The sequence below is a fragment of the Hyperoodon ampullatus genome (assembly GCF_949752795.1).
Source record: "Hyperoodon ampullatus genome assembly, chromosome: 15".
NCBI lineage: Eukaryota > Metazoa > Chordata > Mammalia > Artiodactyla > Ziphiidae > Hyperoodon > Hyperoodon ampullatus.
In genome coordinates this window covers 25,022,661-25,042,523 of record NC_136928.1, presented here as the reverse complement: position 1 = coordinate 25,042,523, position 19,863 = coordinate 25,022,661, and the positions used below count along the sequence as shown (strand labels likewise).

At 43.3% G+C, this 19,863-nt stretch overlaps 1 pseudogene across 1 annotated transcript in view; it reads right to left on the bottom strand.

Annotated features, from left to right (window-relative positions):
* Nucleotides 1-19,863, bottom strand: part of LOC307064171 (uncharacterized protein C2orf78-like) — a 34,592-nt pseudogene that overhangs the window by 7,180 nt on the left and 7,549 nt on the right. Inside the window, exons 2-3 of the transcript in view lie at nt 18,420-18,531; nt 1,320-1,375 (exon numbers count right to left, since the gene is read on the bottom strand). The product of the transcript in view is annotated as an uncharacterized protein C2orf78-like (transcript). The remainder of the gene's footprint in view (nt 1-1,319; nt 1,376-18,419; nt 18,532-19,863) is intronic.

Below are 19,863 nucleotides of genomic sequence, written 5' to 3'. Positions count from 1 at the left end.
CATATGCCCTCCCTCTTCGTCTCCCTCCCACCGTCCCTATCCCACCCCTCTAGGTGGTCACAGAGCACCGAGGTGATCTCCCTGTGCTGTGGAGGTGGTGGGGGTGATGGGGGGTCCAGGGCAGAGCCAGACTTCCCAGGGGCCCCTCCAGGAGGGTGGATCCATCCCTCCTGACCCTCAGCCCCGCCTCCTACCTGGTGAGGGGCTGGGATGTGGTGGGGTTGGGGGAGGAGGTTGGGAGGGTACTCATTGTTACTTAACAGGATTCAGTGATGCAGCTGGGTGGAGCTGGGGGTGTCAGGAGCCAGCGCAATGCTAAGAAAGTGGGGGAGGAAGGCTGCAGGGAGATCGTGTAGATTTTACAGCCTATCCCAGGACCTCAAGTGCCTGGACGAGACCAGGTCCTTCTGGATGAGAATCATAAAAAGGGGGAAGGAGGGGACGGGGAAGAGCTACAAAGAGGAGCTCATGAATAAGAGAAAGAGAATTTAAAGAGGCAGAAAGAGGAATAAATCACATGTAGATTGTCGCTCTCTCTTTAGGAGTCTTCAAAATCCACCAAGTAATGCTCTGCATGGAGAATTGCCAGAATGGCGGTGGGGTGACCTTGGAAAAGGAAAGGGGAGGGTGGGGAGGGTCAGGGTCTAGGTGAGGACTCAGGGTCCTGCTGTGCCTGGTGGGATAAAGCCTGACCTTTGAACCTTTTCTGTCCCCATCTCTACGTTCTCGCCTAGGTCCTCCATCGTGTCACTTCGGCAATGTGGGGGTGGGTCTCTGATCTCCAACATCATTTCCCAGCCCTCAAACTCTATAACTGTGGCCAGAGATGAATGCCTGTGTCATCCTGTTTCTCCAAAAAGGCAGTCACTGTCCCCATGTCACTGCATAAATTGCTTTCCATCTCTCCCCCTCCCTTCAGGACTTAACTTCCCTGCCTGTTTTCTCTCTTGAGTAAAAGCCCATTTCCTGTCTCTTTGTCAACCTCCATCCATCACTGTTCTCCAACATGGGAACGTGGAAGGAATAATCATGGGTATTCCACTACCGTATCCTATCCTGGGAACCCCTACCATGATCCCGTGGTTGTGCTGGGCTCTGTGGGAGAGACTGACAACCAGATCCACGTAGTGAGTGACTGTCCTGTCCTGGGGTGACCTTAGGTTCTTGGGAGACATTTGAACCTTATAGCAACCCCATACATGCTCTGAAGATGAACACAAGCTTAAAGGTAAAGTAACTTGTCCAAATTCTCTTGTTCTGCAAGTGATGCAACAAGGGTTCTCCAGCAGGAGATATATGCCCACATGAGTAAACAGTACCTGCTAGATTGTCCCGGAGTCCTGGAAGGACTGGGGAGGAGGGGACCTGGGCCAGCCTGGGGGAAGGGCACAGGGTGGGCATGGCTGGGGTATGGGGGAGCAGGGGCAGCGCTGCCTGGCTGCAGCAGTGGGTTCTGAGAGGAGAAGTGACCCCCTGGCCCTGCCTTCCAGACGCTCTGTCCTGGGGCAGGTCAGTCCCAGAGGACAAGGTCAGCAGGGCTATGAGGACAAGTGTGTGGGGCCAGCCCGACAACCCTTCACAGCATCCTCGAGAATTCCTGCCAGCCATGGAGGGGCTCGGGGGGCAGCTGAACATAGGCCTCATTCCTGGTCCCAGGATTTGGGTTGTGGGTGAGCAGTGGAGGCGAGAAATGTGCTCCAGGGTGTGCTCCCCCCTCACCTCTCCAGGAGGACCCAGGAACCCGTACAGGAAGCTGGGAGGACATCATCTCTAACCTCCCCACCCCTGGGAGCGCCCTTAAACCAGGAGTAAACCTGAGGACAGGACATGAAGGTGCCGCCACAAGACCTGAATGTGCAGAGGGAGAGCGTCTGCTTCTCACCCAGCACCGGGATCGCACACGGAGAACTGTGTCCAGGTTCAAGTGTTCGTGAGGGAGTCGTGTCCCACCAGATGGCCTCATCCCAGCTCAACCCCCAAACCCCAAACCAATAACACTTGTGCTTTATTCCCAAGAGATGCCAACCAAATGCAAGCAAAGGCTTTACTTTGGCAAAGGCAGAAAAGACCAATTCTTATGGGAAAGATAATCTTAAATAGCAAAAGACATTTGAACGCCATAGGCTTAGTATCTCCTACTCTTATGTCATTAATACATGCAAAGAGCAAAACAAGCCCTCACACATATTTCCTTCTTCTTTCTTATTTCATATCCCTCTTCCTCAGTCTCCACAGGGGCATGTGTATCCTGATTGCTGCTGGGGACCCTGCCCATTGGATCCTACCTGAGCATTTGTCCCTACCTGGAGAGTCTTTGTCCTCACTTGAGTCGTGTATGCTCTCCACAAGCCATTCTTTAGAGACACAAACATGAGCAATAAAGTTATTAGAGAAAGTGGCTCACCCGTGCCTCCCCTTCCAGTGGAGGCCATGCTGGCTCACTCAGCATCATCTGGCTCCTTCCTCTGGGTTCTCAGCCTCCCCTGGGCTCCCTGGAGCCAGAGCCCTTCACCAAGACATCGATCACAGTTGCAAACCTTCACCGAGAGGATTCGCCTTCAACTCGTCACTTCCCCGTTTCCACCAGATCCTTCTAGCTCTAGCCTCCAGTCTGATTAGCCTGCAAATCCAACCGTGATGCACATGCTTTGGGTTAAATGACTTCAAGGAACAGATCCAGTGGTGGGCAGCTGCCCAAAAGAATGTTCTGTGAGGATGGAAATGTTCTCTATTGATTGGGCCCTTGAAACGGGGCTAGTGTGATGGGGGACTGAATGTTTCATTTGATTTGTTTTCATTAATTTAAATATGAGCAGACACCTCTGACTCGTGGCCACCATGGGACAGTGCAATACTAGAGATCAGAAGATGAGGAAGACATAAGCTCCCCTCCCCTTGTTGCTCCTTGCTTTGGAGTAGTTAGATGGCCTGATCTGACCATGCATTTGTAAGTTCTTCCTGGCCTCACGTACACGTGCCAGGCCCTAAGTGAGGCCCTGGGGACACAGACAGTAAGGTCAACACCCATGTCCTAGAGGATTCCCAGCAGGGGACCCACCTGTCAGCAGAGATGAAGAGCAAGGCCGGGCACACCTGTCCTAGATGTAATCAGAACAGCAGGGTCAGGGGTGAGGGAGGGATGCTTCAGGAGCCCACCCGTCTCATTCCTGATCTGGATTAGAACCTGGGCAGGCCCCTGGCTTGGTGTGGACCCAGTAGGCCTGGACAAGCTGAGGAGGGACCCTCTCCACTCCTGAACTGGATCCCAGTCTGGGGTGGGGGGATGTACATTAGACATTTATGGGGCCTAAGACGGGTTGTCTAGGGCTGACCACTGGGGTGAGAATTGATGAGGAAGATACAGGCAGTGCCCTTGCAGTGGTCACCTACGTCCGAGTTTCCTGTCCCCACAAGTGGGAGGACACAGAATTTGGGCCTGAGAATTCCAAGACAATTTTGAAGAAACTCTCAAATTGATGACTCTCGGTCATAGAGAAGAGTAGGAAGGACCACCTCGACTCTGGGATCAGCCCCCATCTCTTTCCTGAACTCCACTGTGGTCCATGCCTGTCTCATCTCCTTTGCAACTAGAATGTCCTACAGCTGCCCTGGCCACGCAGTGTGAAGGCTCTTCAGTTTAAAAGTGTTTTTGAGCCAGACAACATTTGGCCAACAGTGTGTGGACAAGGACTGGTTGTCAGGCAACTTCCAGAAACAGGTGAAAACTAGAAACTTGTCCTTCCTGGCCCCAGGCGGAAGAGGCCTGGGGAATTCCGTGTCTCTGGCCTGTATTCTGACCCATCCCTGTGGACTCATCTCCTGGCCAATCCCAGCTGGAACCTGGTTGAGGCCAGCTCTGCCCACGAAAGCCAGCATGTTTTTTTTCCTCAGAAAGTGAGTGATTCCAGACTACGTCCCACTTTCCCTTGTTCCTGACACCACCTGCAATTGCAAAGAAAACACGATGAGGACCTGTTCACACAGCTCTCCGTTCTGTTCTCTTGGTGACTTTAGGAAACCAGATGGGAAGCTGTGGTCAGGTCAAAGGTCCCCAAAACAAGGGTAGAGGACACCTTTGGAAAAGGCACAAGCTTTCCTGAAAGGTGTGTCTCTCGAGTCCAGTTTGGTCGGCGATGCCAAAGTTCTTCATCCAAGGAGGGATACTACTGCCAAGCGAAACTTCCCCCGCCGTGTAGTTTATGACTGATGCCGTCATTTGTAAATGCCCTCTTGGATCAGTTATCAGTCGGTAAAAGACTCTCACTCAATACTCCCCTTCCCCGCCCGCCATGGAAATGGTATATATCATCCCTAATGTACCTGGTCAGCTTTCAAATTTGACTGAAAAGGAAAGAAACCAAGAAAGCAGCATTTCTATCAAAGAGAGGCGAGCTTACCTTGACCTTCCTCTGCTCTGTCACTGGGAAGATCCTTTAACAGGTCCTGCGTTGAGTTGGGGGGTGTCTAAGAGAACCCACAGTGACCAACGGGACATTGGTGGCACCTCTCAGAAATTACTCAGGGGGCTTTGCTAGATGTGGACCCAGGGTGAGGGGTCGTGGATATGGTTGGATAACAAGGATGGACCAAGGTGCTGCTGGGCCATTCTTCTTGGTGAATTGAAGGAAGTCAAAGGAGAGGAACATGAAAGAAATGAGAAACAGAGCCCTTGGTTTGGCTTTGTTGCTCAAGGTGACCTAAAGCAATGCGAATGAATCAGCCTACGAGTGGTCCTGACCTGCAGGCTGTGATTCAGTGGCGTGGTCTCCATCACCCCTCCTGCCCGTTCTGAAGCTCATCTCGAATGCCACTGTCTTCCTGATCTCTTCCAAGACCATTTCAGTCTCCACGATGCAATGATGGTGCAACGACGTCGGCCATCAGTGGCATGGGATCTCACACTTGTTTAAAAGACTTTTCTTAGTGGGAGAGATTTAATTGTAGGCAGTGCATTCTACTGTTCTTGAGAATCCTCTGCCATGAAGACACTCAAATTCAGAAGATATGAGAACACTGACATATTGCCACTTAAAAATAACCCATGGGACTTCCCTGGTAGCACAGTGGTTAAGACTCTGGGTTCCCAATGCAGGGGGACCCGGGTTTGATCCCTGGTCAGGTAACTGGATCCCACATGCATGTCGCAACTAAGAGTTCAAATGCCACAACTAAGGAGCCTGCGAGCTGCAACTAAGGAGCCTGCCTGCCGCAACTAAGAACCGGCGCAACCAAATAAATAAATAAATATTTTTTAAAAATAAAAATAAAAATAACCCTTAGTAGCCATATGTTATTTTTACCTCCAGTCTTCCTTTTCTTTGTCACATGTGTGTATTCATTGAGAGAGGTGGCTATCCTTGCTCGGGTAGCAGTCTGGAGGTGGACTAGTCCACTCTGGAAGGGAGATGGGGGTGAGTAGCAATGCTCTCCAACATGGCTGCGCCAGAGAGCTGTGGCAAGGGGGATGAGCACCAGGCACCTTGAGTTCTTATTTGTCACTGTCCCCAGGGTGCACAGCTCAAGGATTTCAGGATTTCTAGGGCTCCCGGCGATAATGCTGCCAAATGCACTAAACTTATGTGCGTTGGGCTGGCTTCTAAGGAGTGATGACCCAGAACTGGCAGAAGGTGACCCAGTTGTCCTAGGTGCTGCCTTCCGTGCTCAGCATCTATGAGCTGACCAGAAGCATGTGGACTCTCTGCGTGCTTTTCACACTAACGATGATGCCCAAGCCTGCGTAAGACGCACCTGTAGTGACTGTTGGGAAAGCACCACTGAAAGACCCACAGCCTCTCTGGGATTGCGGGCTTGGTGCACTGGGACTGGAACAGTCCCCCCTGTGTCGCTTGGCCCTACATTCTTCTTCCTTATTAGGAGAACCTCTCCCTGGTCTCCTTGGTTACACTGCTGCCTTGCTGGACCTCTCTGCTGGGGACTGTGCTCTTTCGGCATCTTGCTTAGGGCCATACATGGATTCACTGCAGGGATGCAATAGCTGCCGGGCCTACCCCGTCATTGCTCCAAGACTTCAGCTCCGTGCTCTCTGTTAACTTTCCCCCAAACCATGACTGTCTTCATCCTGGTCTCAGCACCCAGCCATCCCCGCCACGCAAGATGCTCATCAGCACAGCTGCTGGGAGCACCGCAGGCAAATACCGCACATCTTTCCACAGGTCACAGAATATCATCCTCGCACCACCTCGTGGACATACTGTGCATTTGCCCATTAGTGCGGTCATCAGGGTCCTCCTATTCCCTACAAGTTACATCTACAGGATTAATAAACAGGGGACTTCCCTGGCAGTCCAGTGGTTAAGAGTCCACGCTCACAATGCAGGAGTCGTGGGTTCGATCCCTGGTCAGGGAACTAAGGTCCCCCATGCCGCGTAGCGGGGCCAAAAGGTAAAAGACAAAAAACCAGCCTATGTTGTTTTCACTCTTCCAGATGCCCTCCTTTCAGCCCAGAGATGAGCGTGTTTGGCTCCACGAAAACTGAAAGCCCAGCTCACGGGTTGCATGCTGTATAAACTTGTTCTTATCTTGAGATAAATTATTTCCACTGTCTTTTGTTTTTACACTTGAAATTTAGCCTCACAGAACACGGATCACAGTTTTCAGCTAGAGATGCGTCTTTTTCAGTTTTTCTTAATTAGATAATACAGGAGCGCTGGGCTCTGTCTTTACAATGACCAAAGAATCCAGCAAAAAGCAAACACCGGGTGATTACTTTCTAGATGCAATACAATTTAATCCAACCATTTAGAATTAACCTGGCCCCTCACAGACCATCTCCCCGAGTCTTTATTCCCATTGCTAAAACATTGAATCTGTAAGAGTCATCTAATCACGTGATTTCTTTTTGATGTTTAAAAAAAATTTTTTTTTAATTTTGTTGAAGCATAGTTGATTTACAATGTGGTGTTAATTTCTACTGTATGGAAAAGTGGTTCATATATATATATATATATATATATATATATATATATACACATACATTCTTTTTCATATTCTTTTCCTTTATGGTTTATCACACGATATTGAATATAGTTCCCTGTGCTATACAGTAGGACCTTGTTTCTCCATCCTATGTATAATAGTTTGCATCTGCTAATCCCAAGCTCCCAGTCCATCCCTCCTTTACCCCCCTACCCCTTGGCAACCACAAGTCTGTTCTCTGTGTCTGCTAATCACATGATAAATCATTATCAAATAGGACCAAAATTCAGTCTTACAAAAAATGTATACAAAGAAAGAAAAGATACCTAATTTATGATACATTTTTAGGTGGGGAAAAACAGTAAGATTATGTTCAAGTTGATTGTGATTTGAAAACAAAACTGTTATATCACAAATTAAGCACAATTTAATCAGTCAAATTAATCAGACCAGTTTCTTCCACGATATCTGGAGATTCATTGTTCCTCTTTACTTTGCTTAAGGCCTCACGTCCCACATAGTATGGAAAATACTCTTCCATTTAGTTCCACATCCTCCTTCTGTCCATGGATACCTCCTGGTGTCCAGCAATGGTACCTCTGTCCCCATATTGCCATCTGCAGAGATATCCCATCTCCCACAAACTACAAAGTATTGCTAAACCAAAATACAGAAGACACAAATAAATGGAAAGATATCCTGTGTTCACAGAGGGGAAGACTTTGTGATACATTGTTTAAGAAGACTTCGCAGGTTTTGCTTCCAGTAAAATTGTGATCTGAACCTACAGAGGTCCTGCCTGACTCTGTCACATGAAGGTGTTGCAAACCAATGACCTGTCAGGACCACAAAGAAAACTGATTTGTTTACAAACAGGGAAAACAAAAGCCTGGAGTCAGGCCTTAGATTGCTCCTGCACTCGGAGTAGCAAAACGTGGAAACAGAAAAATGTGTTTGAACATTGCTAGCTTACATGGTCTTAATTATCCTGAGAGCTGGGGACTTGGGGGCAGCGGAGGCAATGCCCTTAACTGGACACGGGGCAGGTGGAGCAGAACGTGGAATATGAGCCTCTGAGCCCACAGGACCCAGAGACCCAGCACCCAGAGAGGCCTGGGGAGGGGGAAGGGGGAGTTTTGCATTAGTACGTGGGGCTCAGGCATGTGATTAAGTTAAGGATCTTGAGATGGGTGGATTATCCTAGATTATCCTGGTGGCCTGGTGGACTCGATGTAATTACAAGGGTCCTTATTAGAGGAAGACAGTCAGCTAAGTACTTTCTAACTGATATGTCATTTAGTTCTCCAGAATCACCCAACCCTGAATGCTCAAATGTCAACATATTAGGCCTGACTGCAACAGCACAAAACTAGTGGGCTGCCATTTGATTTATTTGGTCCTGCGAACATATCTATGGTGTTGGGCAGATGTTGCCTCCATTAGCTGGAACCCTCTCCTTCCACTATGAACATGACCTGTAGCCCCTGGAGAATGAGAATCAGAGTTTCAAGCAGCAGTTTCAGGTGCCGGACCCACTTTCATCACTACTTCCATTTATTCCTAGGGAGCTGGAAAATTCCTTTGCACACTGATAAACCAAATAACTATCTCTTTATCAAATATTTATAGAGCAGCACTATAGGGCCACAAACTGGTAAATTGAAAGGAGTGTCTAGTACAATGGTTTTCAACATTGGTACATTAGAATCACCCAAGGAACTTCAAAAAAACACTCATCCTATGCCAGACTATTTAAATAAGAACTTCTAGGGTACATCAACATTTTAAAATATGCTCCCCAGGGTTGAGAACTGTTGGCCTTGTGAGAAAGGCAGACAAGAAATCAATGCTTACAGGAATGTGTGGCTGGAAAGACTCTAATTGAATGGATATACATTTTTTGGTACATTCTCAGTCAGGAGTTATAAGAGGCACAAATGTTATTAGATACCATTCATCACAGTTTTTATACATGCAGAGGCCAGTGCAACAGGTGTGCTTTTGGAGAAAAAAAAAAACATCCAGGGAGTTTTATTCTACAATTGAAAGAATGATCACTCCAAGAATGAGAATGTTTGCTTTATCAGGCAAGGCAAACCACAGGGAAAACCATGTTACTGTGTGTTGAAGACTGGATTCTCTAGAAGTGATGATGAGACAGAATTCAGGGAGCAAGATGTTTATAAGGGATCAACACCTGAGTAAGGAAGGGGAGGAAGCAAGATTGGGTGGAGGAAAAACTGAGATGTAGGTTCTACAAAGCCTTGGCCAATCCAGCAGAGTTCTGAAGCAAGTATTGCCTGTCAGAATGGCCGAGGCTTTACACCTCTTCTTCATTCAGTCACAGGATGCAGGCTGCCCCAGCGAGGGCATGACCTCAGCCAATGTGATTCTGTACAGATGAGATAGATCCTGAAGTTGGTGACAGCTAGAGGCTGTCTGTGGACTACACTCCCTATTGCTAAGTAACGAGTCCTTCCTTCAAGGGGGACCTAGGCAGCTTATCTCAGTGTTTATCGTTCGGTACTATAACAATGGACACCATGGGCCAAGAGGTAATTTTTCTTCTCAGGAATTTTTTCTAACCCAGGGCTCCCTCTCTCTCTCTCTCTCTCTCTCTCTCTCTCTCTCTCTCTCTCTCTCTCTAGGAACACAAGAAAGAAAAATTAGGACTATTTGTTGACAATATTTAAGCAACAAAACCCCTTGAAGTTTAGTTAGACCATAGGATGACTGTCCATTGTCCTTATGTTTTGGATTGAACTAGTGGTTTGTCCAAGGTCTCAGCAAAGGCATCCAGCTGAGGCAGGATGCATCCCACATGCAGCCACTGATGTTCCCTACTTCAAGGATATGTGGGGAGCAAACTGAGGTTGAAAGGAAAGGAACTATATCCTATTTGAACACACCTCCTCCTCCCCAGGTGTCTTTCAACTTCATTGTTTCTAAGAAACCTCTTGATTCAAAGCCTAGAGATTCAGGATTTTATTGGTCATCTATAATTGTATAACAAATTACCTCAAACTCAGAGGCTTAAAATAATAAACATTTGTTATCTCACAGTTTCTGGAATTGGGGAGTGGTTTAGCTTGGTGGTTCTGACTCAGGTTCTCTCATGAGGTTGCAGCCAAGCTGTTGGTCGGGACTGCAGTCATCTCAAGGCTCTACTGGAGAAGAACCTGCTTTCAACATGGCTGTTAACAGGTCTCAGAATACCTGCTTCCAAGCTCATTCACATGGTTGCTGGCAGTCCTCAGTTCCTAACCATATGGCTTCTCCATAGCCTACCTGAATGTCCTCATGACATGGCAGCTAGCTTTCCTTTTCCTAGAGCTGTGTCATAATGCAGCAGCTGACTTCCCCAGAGTAAGTGATTCAAGAGACAGCAAGAGAGCATGAGTGGGCACCAAAGACAGAAGCTGCAGTCTTTTTATAACCTAATTTTGGCAGTGACATCCCATCACTTCTACCACACTCTATTCACTACAAGCAAGTTCCTAAGTCCAGCTCATGCTCAAGGGGAGTTTTCTTCAGAGGAAATGTATCAAAGAATTTATAAATATATCTTTAAAATTACAACAAAATTAACACAGAAGAGAAAGGTTTGGAGTTCAGTTAGGTTTGTTTTTGCAATCGGGTAAGAAAGAAAGAAACAATCCAACAAAAGCCATTAGCCATGTCCACTGCAGAAAGTGTTTTAATTTAGCAAGAGTAAAGACTCTCCCCAGCTGCAATACTCCCCAGCAGGCATCTATGCCTACTAAACCAGGAACGCCACTTCCCGAAAGCAAAAGCAAAGTCAAATGCAGTAAATCCCCTACATGCGGATGAGTTCCATTCCAAGACCATAGAGATTTGTCATTTTTATGAAGATGACAAATTCATAAGTCCAATTTGTTCAAGTCCAACAAAGTTAGCCTAGGTACCCAACTAACACAATTGGCTATATAGTACTGTACTGTAACAGGTTTATAATACTTTTCACACAAATAATACATAAAAAACAAACACAAAAAACAAAGAAAACTTTTAAAATCTTACAGTACAGTACCTTGAAAAGTATAGTAGTGCAGTACAACAGCTGGTGTACAGGGGCTGGCATCGAGTGAACAGGCAAGAAGTTACTGACTGGAGGAGGGAGAGGAGGTGGTGGTGGAGCTGAAGGATCATCAGCAACAGGAGACAGAGGGCAAGCTGCAACTTCACTCACGCCTGACGTTGATGGAATGCACGTTCACATCTTTGAAAGTTCGAAACTTGAAGGTTCATATGAAGGGGACTTACTGTACAGAAATGTCTTCATTCACTGGACTGTATCTTTAGAAATAACACGACCCTGAATCCTCCTCACTTTAGGTCCTTAGGCTTAATCTCCAAGGTAGTACATGTTTTTCTTGTTTTTAATACTTTTTAAATTGGAGGGCTTCCCTGGTGGCGCAGTGGTTGAGAGTCTGCCTGCCTATGCAGGGGACACGGGTTCGTGCCCCGGTCCGGGAGGATCCCACATGCCGCGGAGCGGCTGGGCCCATGAGCCATGGCCGCTGAGCCTGCGCGTCCGGAGCCTGTGCTCTGCAACGGGAGAGGCCACAACAGTGAGAGGCCCACGTACCGCAAAAAAAAAAAAAAAAAAAAAATTGGAGGAAAATTTAAAATACAGAAAAGTACAAAGAAAAAAATAATCATCATCCATACTTTCACCTTCCAGAGTTAACTGTTACTGTCTCAGCAGAGATGTTTTATTTGTTTTTTTGTTTCTGTTTTAACATAAATATCCCATTTGTTTTATGACTACTGTGGCTTCTCTATCATTAAATTCTTTATTTTGATCGAATTCTTGGCTGCCTTCATTGTCAAGAAGTTTTATTTTCCCCCCCAAGAAGGACTCATAGGTGCCACATTCTTGATTCCTTTCATGTTTGAGAATGTCTTCCCATTATTGCTTTTATATTTGAATGATACCTTCATTATTAATAATATTCGTGTGTTTCACTTTCTTTTTCTGAAAATACAGATTGTGTTCCTCTGGTATGCAATGTAGTGAAGAGCTTGGGGATAAGCTTAATTTTTACTCTCATGTAAGTGATTAGCTTTTTGTCTCTGGACGCTTGAAGAACTCTTCCCGTTGCGGAGCACAGGCTCCGGACGTGCAGGCTCACCGGCCCAGCTGCTCCGCGGCATGTGGGATCTTCCCAGACCGGGGCATGAACCCGTGTCCCCTGCATCAGCAGGCGGACTCTCAACCACTGCACCACCAGGGAAGCCCTTGAAGAGCTCTTTATCTAGGGATAAGTTTAGTAAGTTTACTAGGATACAACTGGCCAAATTTTCATAGAACACAATAACAATATACTCTCAAAATCTGTAGATTTTTCACTTGATTCAGAAAATTTTATTATATCTTATTTTTAATTAAAAAATTAAAATTTAAGTTAAATATACACATAAAGAGGTAAATAGTCTCTCAAGGTTTACAATGAAAAATTTCAGTCTTCCATTCCCTTTCTTTCCCATTTTCTGTCCCCCAGAAGCACACCATTTCAATTCTTTTAGTGAATCCATTTAGTATTTCTACTCATATTTCTTTTTTTTTTTTTTTGTGGTACACGGGCCTCTCACTGTTGTGGCCTCTCCCATTGCGGAGCACAGGCTCCGGACGCGCAGGCTCAGCGGCCATGGCTCACGGGCCTAGCCACTCCGCGGCATGTGGGATCCTCCCAGGCCGGGGCACGAACCCGCGTCCCCTGCATCGGCAGGCGGACTCTCCACCACTGCGCCACCAAGGAAGCCCTCTACTCATATTTCTAATAACATTCTAATATTGATATTTCTTGGTTTTCCAATTCAGATATTATCTGTTGATTTACCACTATGGAAGATGAGGATTTAGCTTCCTTTCATCACCAGCCTGTCCCCACTACATACACCTGTACTTCTTGTATTCTCTATCTTTCTAATATAATTGTTTCATTATTTTGGTTAGCTTAATAATCAATGTTTAAGTTATTATGACTTCAGCTTTAGGTATTAGCTATTAACTATGAAAGAGGAAGTTTATCTCTCTTTTCTTCCCTCATACTTCCAACAGACTAACCTTCCCTCCCATTATTCCAAAGTAATTATATCATAATTTTGGCTAGTCAGTGATTACATTATTATGCATATATAACATTAGTTACACCCGAGCCATTTAGCAACTAATGTTTTTTTGTTCCTGAACATTTTTCTTTTCTTTTCTTTTCTTTTTAATTTTCGCTGCGCCACGCAGCTTGCAGGATCTTAGTTCCCCGACCAGGGATGATTGAACCTGTGTCCCCTGCAGTGGAAGCTCGGAGTCCTAACCACTGGACCGCCAGGGAAGTCCCTCCTGCACATTTTTATTGTTTGCCTTGGCATTACTTGTCTTTTCATTTCTTAGTTTTCTAGATACTTATCAATAATTCAACTCCAAACTAAGTGCTCAAAACTCCTTTCAAAATGTTGACGCACATCAAGTATTCTATCATTTTCATCAGAAGAATTATGAACATTTTGAAGAAAATTTTCTCAAATCTTTCTGACCTATTCCAATCTGGTCTGGTTGCCATCTATCCCAGATACACAGGTGTTATCCTGGAATCTCCCTTCATTATTATCCTAGGGATTCTTTTTCCTATATCCTATGTCTTTCTCTTTCTAAGTGTATGCCAGGGTTTTGGTGTTCTATATCCTCTTGTAGCTTCCTAAAACAGATGCATGGAAAGCAAATGCCTGAAAGGTTCTTACTCTACTCTCATACTTGATAGTTTGACTAGATATAGATTTAAGAATTCTGAAAGCATTCTTCCCTTATTTTATAGTTTCTAGTGTTGCTGTTAAGAAATTGAAAGGTATTTTAATTCCTTTATATATGATATCCCCCCTCTTCTCTGGAAGCTTGCAGGGTTTTCTCTTTGGTATCAGGGTTATAACATTTCACAGTGATAACTTGCTATGTTTCTTTTCATGCATTTTGCTGCACACTTTCCTTTCAGTCTAGAAACCCAGCTTCTTTCATTCTGAGAAGTGTTTTTGTAACAGTTCACTGATGATTTCTTCCCTCTTCATTTTCTCTGTTTTTTCCTTCTGGAACTCCTAATATTCAAATATTGGACCTCCTTGGCTGCTCCTTTAATCTTCTTATCATTTCTCTATTTTCCATCAATTTGTTGTTTTATTCTGCTTGGTGAAAAATTCTTCCAAAAAAATTTCCTAACTTTTCTATTAAATTTTTCATTTTAATATCAGCACTACGTGTTCTCTAAATGTTCCTTTTTAAATATAGCATCCTGCTTTTGGGTTCATGAATGCAATATTCTCTCATCTCTCAATGAGGGCAAGGATTTTAGTGTGCTTTGTTCACTGCTGTGTCCCTAGCTCCTATAACAGTGGCACTCAGATGCTCAAATATGAATAATAAATGTTACCTTTTTGAAGTTTTTTTCTCTCTGCATAATTTCTGTTTCCTTCAAGTTGATTTTTTTCCTATTATTGTTTTTTTTCCCCACCTGTTTATTTGTTCCGGCCTCTAAATCTGGTAATCCTTGCTTTTTTGGGGTCCAACTTCTAAGACTGGCACAATAAATATGTGATTGGGAGCACTGAACATGTGGTGGACTTTGTCAACTTTGAAATTCAATGTAGTTAGATCCAAGAAGTATATTATCTGCTGGGAACTCCCTGATGACTATATCTTTAGGTCTCTCCTTTTGGACTCTGCTACCACAGAGGAGAATCTTCTAATGTGCTTGTTTGACATGTGTAAGCCTGGCTGCTAGTATTTAGGAGCCAAGTGGAAGAAGGAAGCTGAGGACCTCAGAACACACATTCACTTAACCCCCACTTTCCACATGGTACCTCCAACCTCATCTATGCCTGGTGCCCCAATCCAGAGATCCTCTATTTTACCCTCTTCTAAGAATAAATCTCCAGTCTCTTACTAGAGTTGTGAGGTCTGGGGGAGGAAATCTAAGGATCTACTTTTTAGACAAACTTTGAAGTAATCCTGTTTTTAGCTTCACTACTTGATGTACTTGGTGAAATAATATGAAGCTGGAGACTGTCCTTCCATAGGAATGGGGTAACCCCTTACGTATGTGGAATGAAACAAGAATATTTAACAGAATCTCAGGAAAGAGAAATAATTGGACAATGACTCTACAGTACCTTGGTGAGTTCCCTATACCCTTTCCATCCCTCCCACTCACATCATTCCCTGAAGCCATAGAAAAGTACACAGAACATAGTAAAAGTACACAGAACACAAAATAACCAGCACTCACATGGTAGCCAGTCTCTTTTGAGAGTTTTATAGTGCAAATCAGTTTTTAACTCTTTTGAGCGTTTTATGGTGCAAATCAGCTTGCATCTCAGCTTTCCTTTCCCCACTTCTGGCTTAGCATTCAGCTTTCTCAGGTATGCTAAATTGTCCTGGTTTTCTGCTTCCTAATTTCTGGTGTTGCTATTTCCTTTTTCATTTTCTTTAGCCTTCTGGATTTACACCCTTCTAAAATCCCTTTACTGTTGTCTTAGTGGGGTTTCAGAAGTCATATTTACCCAGTCCTTACAACTTTATATTAAAATCCTTAAATTAAATTACTTTACCAAGAATCCCTTATATCTTTGAATGCATCTTTTGGTCACATGTTCAGCTCTCTATTTCAGAGACGTTAACTATACTGATTCATCTTTTTCTTTGATTTCTGTTAGATTCTAATTTCAATTATTTTCATCTAAATTACTGAATATCTTAAACTTTTCCTCTATGTATATAATTTGATTTTCAGTGGTGTCAATTCTCTTTGCTATTTTTAAATTAATTAATTAATTAATTCTGTAATTAAGTTATTTGGTCCTCAATTTATTTTCTTAGTTCTATAATATCTTCTTTTATCTCATTTTGTTGTTTTATCATCTCATCACTGAACTCTTATTTATGAAATTCATATTCTACTGAGTTGTTTTGCAGTGGTAGAATTGTATATTTGTAAGGAAATTCTTTCTATTCATTGAGTTATGTTTTTCTCAGGGCAGGTTTTTGTTTTTTTGCAGGGCATTTTTCTTGCTTTCATTTTTGCTATACATTTGCACAGTTGACACACTGATTCTTTTGGTCTTGTTCATGATTGTTTTATTTATTTTGATATATTATAGATGAATTCTTATCTCTCATCCTCATGTATCTGAGACTGGCTACCATGTGAGTGCTGGTTATTTTGTGTTCTGTGTACTTTTCTATGGCTTCAGGGAATGATGTGAGTGGGAGGGATGGAAAGGGTATAGGGAACTCACCAAGGTACTGTAGAGTCGTTGTCCAATTATTTCTCTTTCCTGAGATTCTGTTAAATATTCTTGTTTCATTCCACATACGTAAGGGGTTACCCCATTCCTATGGAAGGACAGTCTCCAGCTTCATATTATTTCACCTATTCATTTTCTTAGGATTAGATCTTTTGTTTCTGTTAAAGAGTCAACCTCATTGTTCATTTTCCCTGCTGCATCATTTACTCCCCAGCAGTTGTTCCCATTGCTTCTCAGTCAGAAGAAGATAAGTGTACAGATATGTACTCAGTTTGCTTCTTTCCAGATCTAGAGCTATTAGTGAGAATTTGCAGGGTTTCATTAACACATCAGTATGGCTTCTGGGGAGTGGTGATAGGGTGGAGTTGGGAGCCTAGTGTTATTCCTTTCTGTTCCTCACCAGAATCTTGTTTCTTTCCTTGGCCACCAATTTTTAAGCTTTATTATGTTTGATTATCTTACTGTGTTTGCTACTGTTGAAATTTCTGCCATTTTTAAAATTAATTTATTTTTCACATTTAATTAGAAACTAGTAGTAGGAAGCTCTGTGATGCAATCTGAAGCATCCACTTTAATCCACAAGTGTTTCTATGTAAGGCTCTAATATAGAACTCTTATCCATAGGGGTAATTGGGCCAACTGAACCTAGAGTTTAATTTCATTTTCATTAAAATATATACTCTGAAATATGTCTCCTACCTCTGTTGTGCTGGATAGCAAAACAAACAAACAAACAAACAAACAGGAAAAAACCCACCAACCAGTAAGACATTTTTCTTTCCCAATTTACTCCTCTTACATTCATTTCATCCAGGCTCCAAACATTTATTAAGCATTCCTATGTATTGGCATCAGGCAGTAAAGCTCTGAGTATAGTGGCTTCTGAGCAAGCAGTCAATAAAATGCTGATTGAAGAAAATGTGACGAGGTTGCCTAGGTGCAGCCATTAGGATGGCTACTATCAAAAATATAGAAAATAACAAGCTTTGATGAGGATATGAAGAAATTATATCCTCATCATGGTTGGTGTGATTGTAAAATGGAAAACAGTATGGAGGTTCCTCAAAAAAAAAAAAAGGAACTATCAAATTATCCAGCAATCCCACCTCTGGATATATATCCAGAAGAATTCAAAGCAGGATCTCAAAGGGATATCTGCACATCCGTGTTCACTGCAGCATTATTCACAATAGCCAAGAGGTGGAAGCAACCCAAACGTCCATTGATAGATGAACAGATAGAGAAAATGTGGTGTATACACACAATGGAATTTATGCAGCCTTAAAAGGAAGAAAATTCTGACACATGCTACAATGTGGATAAACCTTGAGGATATTATACTAATTAAGTGAAATAAGCCAGTGACAAAAAGACAAATAGTGCATGATTCCACTTATAAATGGTACTTCAAGTAGTCAAATTCAGAAAAACAGAAAGTCAAATGGTGGTCACCAGGGCCTGGGGAGAGCAGATAAGGGAGAGTTGTTGTTTAATGGATACAGAGCTTCAGGTTTGCAAGATGAAAAAGTTCTGGAGATCTGCTTAACAACAATGTCAACATACTTTTAACACTACTGAACTGTACACTTAAATATGGTTAAGGTGGTAAATTTTATGTTGTGTGTTTATCACAATTAAAAAAAAAAAAAAGGGCCTCCCTGGTGGCGCAGTGGTTGAGAGTCCGCCTGCCGATGCAGGGGATACGGGTTCGTGCCCCGGTCTGGGAGGATCCCATATGCCGCGGAGCGGCTGGGCCCGTGAGCCATGGCTGCTGAGCCTGCGCGTCCGGAGCCTGTGCTCCGCAACGGGAGAGGCCACAACAGTGAGAGGCCCGCATACCACAAAAAAAAAAAAAAAAAAAAAAAAAAAAAAAAGGAAGTTCTATAACACTGTCGGAAAGACAGTCCGGTTTCCTGTTCTCTCCACAGCTGCTCTGCCCCGCTCCTATGCAGGATTTGATTCTACCTTGGCAGGAAAAGACACAGGGAAAAGCTAAGCTTGTGTGGTGAAGAAAAGCCTCCATCCTATCTCATGGGAAAACATTCACATACTTTTGTCAATTTCACACTGTTTAATCTAGTTTTCATTCCCTCTTTCCCATCCACTGGGTGGTTTTATTTTGTTTTAAGACAAGGAGAATTGCCCAAAAGAAAAACCCCAGGGCTTACTTCTGCAGGACGGATCCCTTAATGACCAGCTCCTCATCCAAGTCTGCTTCATTAGCCATGAAGAGCAGCCTCTTTCCGGTGCTGTCCACTCCAATGAAGTCACGCTCCTCCACTGAATCACACACAAAAAAGGAAAATCAAACAAAGCCGTTTGCCCCACCTGTATGACTAAGTCAGGGGAGAGGGCACCTGCTCACATTGTTTTTAGAACCAAATACAGGAGTGAGTGCTATGGAACACATACTCACCACAATGTTTAAAACATGGGCAGTCAAAATTTTTTTGTATTGCTCTAAAGGATATTATTAGGTTAACTGGTGAAGCCTGAATAAAGTCTGTAGATTAAAGTATGGTACCAATGTAATTTTCTGTTTTAAGAGACTGTGGGGTGTGGGGGAAAGATACACATTGATGTATTAAAGGCAAAGGGAATCATATCTGCAATTTATCCTCATAAATAGCTCAGAAAAATAATAATTACATATATAATATATTGTATATTCATTAGATATACATTGAATATATATTATAAGAGGGAAAGCGGGAGAATACTAGAGCAAATGTTAACATTTGGGGAATCTGGGTAAAGGATATCTGCGATCTTTATACTACTCCTGTAACCTTCTGTAAATGTAAAATTGTGTCAAAAATTAAAAGTTAAGGAGGTGATGGATATGTTAATTAGTTTGATTGTGGTCATCATTTCACAACATCTACATATGATGTCAAAACATCATGTTGTATACCTTAAATACAGAATTTTTATTTGTCAAAACTAAACAAGTAGGGGACTTCCCTGGTGGTGCAGTGGTTAAGAATCCGCCTGCCAATGCAGGAGGCATGGTTTCAAGCCCTGGTCACTTGGGAAGCAGAGCAAGAACATTAGAATGTCCATCCTAAGAGAAAGATTATACAAATAAGGTTAAGAAGGCAGTCAAAACTATGAACTTCCATCTTTAAAAATTCTGTCATAATCAACTATTCATATATTTTTCCAGTTGTTTTTTACTTCTCTGTCTCCTCTACAGTCATTTACTTATTCATTCATTCATTCAACTAATAAATATATTTGTGCACCACCCCAGTGACAGGCATTATGTTTGGAGTGGGGAATTCCATCTCATTTTATGAGGCCAGCATGATTCTGATGCTAAAACCAGACAAAGATATGACAAAGGAAAATTACAGGCAAAACAAAACATTAGCAAATCAAAACTAACAGTCTATGTAGTAGATTTAAAAGGGTTACAAATTTGTTGTAGCTTTGCCCATCAAGATATAGGGTCAAGAATGTAAGATGGTAGCCACTGTGGAAAACAGTATGGTGGTTCCTCAAAAAATTAAAAACAGAATTACCATATGATCCAACAATTCCACTTCTGGGTATATAACCAAAATAATTGAAAGCAAGGTCTTGACAAGATATTTTTACACCCATGTCCTT